At 33.4% G+C, this 2,634-nt stretch overlaps 1 protein-coding gene across 1 annotated transcript in view; it reads right to left on the minus strand.

Annotated features, from left to right (window-relative positions):
- The window catches only part of LOC127856889 (cytochrome P450 2U1-like), a 9,017-nt gene extending 7,406 nt beyond the window's left edge, over nt 1-1,611 (minus strand). Inside the window, exon 1 of the mRNA XM_052393083.1 lies at nt 1,509-1,611. The gene's annotated coding sequence lies outside the window, so the exon portion shown is untranslated. The remainder of the gene's footprint in view (nt 1-1,508) is intronic.
- Nucleotides 1,612-2,634: the final 1,023 nt, after the last annotated feature.

Here is a 2,634-nt window from a genome sequence, read left to right on the forward strand (position 1 = left end):
TTGTGGTCGATGTTTATGAACGATCAAAAGTTATCTCTAAGAGATAAAAAGTAGCGGATGCCTTTATTCTGCGCAGTTCTTAGCTACATCACAAGCAAATCAATTACGGGGTGTTGCGCCAGATTTCGTGGCTTATTTTGCTTTATGTGATATTATTACTCAGATATCTATATTTACAGAATAGAAAAACACAAGAAACATGAAAATAAACGAGTGCATATTGGTCAGCCGGCAATACTCGAATCTTATTTAATTGCATAATTATAGTATAGTGAATTATTGTGCTCATGCTTAATAAACTGGTCTAAATGGATAAATATTTCTTATTAATTTTATCAAAATTGGTCCTTATCATGCAAATGTTGAAAACATATTAAAAATCGATGATTGACATACCACAATAATATCGCCGAATATCTTTATTTAGTATCTTTCTGATCAAAACAGACTTCAAGTGCACAAAGTTTACGAGACGGCGTTTATATAAAGATTTCTGCAACTGACCGCAAACTGACCTTGATACCTTGCGGATTGGAATGCAATGCATTAAAGTTAGGTAACAATTCTGCTGCTGAAACGACGGCTTGTTTACGCCAACTGTACACGACCAAGGCAACAGCTGTGCCTTAAATATTGATATATCGACAAAGCGACTAAACGAACTATTTACTCCATCAGACAAAAATAGCATAGATTCCAATTTTTCCCTTCAATGAAAAGATCGCAACCCCTTCTGCGAACTCCGGTGATGAACTGTATATAAACTCTGACTTTCACACACTGGCCGCGAATTGACCCGAAACCTCGCGGGTTGAAATGCAATGCAAGTAAGTACTAAATATGAGAATATAGCCTTTAGTATAAACGCTTTTGCGCTGGTAATTCTCTGAAAATAAAAGGTGAACGCACAAACTGTTTTTATGTCGAAAATTGATTGTAAAACTGTTCTTTCTATTGAGCCTTTTCATTAGGTCTATGCCACCGTATAAGAACGCATAAGTGTAAGCTTAAGTTTGTTTATATTCATAGTACTCAATTTATAAATGTTGAACATGTGTTCGCCAATAACTTCAGGTATACAATCGACTACGAAAACATGCTTTATAATTGCTTACACCGAGTATAAAATACTACTAAATATAACAAGAACTATCTCTTAAAAAGATATTCGGCGTAATTGCTGAGTTTGCAATAAAGTTAAAAATTTGCGTTTCTAAATTATTAAATTGAAAAAAAAAGTTTAAGTATTGTGGTGTTTTTTTCGGCATAGCTGTTTAACGTCACTTTTGACCTTAGATGACCTTCATTCATGATAGGTCCGAAATAATTAAACCCAAATTGTTCATTGGCTTATAATACAAAAATCACCGTAAACATTGGTAGTCGGGTTACCAGACTAAAACATTGAATGCATATCATTTGAACTGAAATATGAAAATATTGTAAATTACATGTAAATTACAATAAATTAAAAACTGGCATAATACAAAACATCCTCTAAACATTACATCGAAACGTTTCTCCTGAGTTTACGAAGCAGTATAGCATTAATCACATGTCTGTACAATTAAAAGAATCTATTGTTTACATGCCATAGCGGCCACACTTAACACTACAAAAAAGGCTAGATTGCACTTTACCGGTACGCAGTTGTTTACCACTATCGACAAAGCGGGGGTTTGGGGGCGGAAGCCCGCAATACTAAGGAAATATATAGGTGTTGGACAAATATCTGTTTTGATTTATTATAATCCATATTTGCGTTTATTAGTGTAAATATGTTTCTTTGTACTTTGTTTTGTTCATATTTTAGATAAAGTTCTGTTTCTGTTTTTTTTTATGATGCTTGCAATATTGTGTCTTTTATGTTTACATTCTACTAACATCTGTACACATTATAACACATTATCTTTTATTTCATTCCAACATAATGTCTATAGTTTTTCAGTGGCGAATATGTTTTGTTTTTCTATTGAAACTAATGTATTACTCGTTCAATTATGAAATCCTAGTCATTACAATACTTATTGACAATAAAACATACAATTTCACCTCTTCTTGTTCTTCATTTTTATTTGTTAATGCATTAAAATATATTATCCTATTATCACTCACTATCTTCATTAAAATAAATGGTCACTTCATTCCATCTCCTTTCACTGGTCGCAAACATTACAACATCAACGCCGTATATCTTTTTAAACATATTTCTTGTTTCACTTGTTAGTCGCATATTTAACGAATGAGATGTGTGTTAATAACTTAATATGTTCAAACCACACATTAGTGTAAGTATATACAAATTAGACTACGGGAGTTAACAAACATGTGTCCTTACGTGGCTTATTATGAGTTTATTTGTTCAACATCAACATAAATCGTATGTTAATATGTTAAAAATAATTTGATTAACACGCAGTTTTCTTTCGACACATTTAAATCGCACGTTCGAAGCTGCGTCATACGAAAGTGGGTTTATGACGTTTTCGGCCAGCGTAGCTCAAGCCCAACCTGCGCATTTGCGCGATCTGGTCCACTATAAAATCACTCAAGGTGCTTTGTTCTCATTTTGTATCTCCTGACCAGACTGAGAGATGCGCAGGCTGGGTGGGCTATATATATGATGGGCACATA

The sequence above is a fragment of the Dreissena polymorpha genome, chromosome 14, assembly GCF_020536995.1.
Source record: "Dreissena polymorpha isolate Duluth1 chromosome 14, UMN_Dpol_1.0, whole genome shotgun sequence".
NCBI lineage: Eukaryota > Metazoa > Mollusca > Bivalvia > Myida > Dreissenidae > Dreissena > Dreissena polymorpha.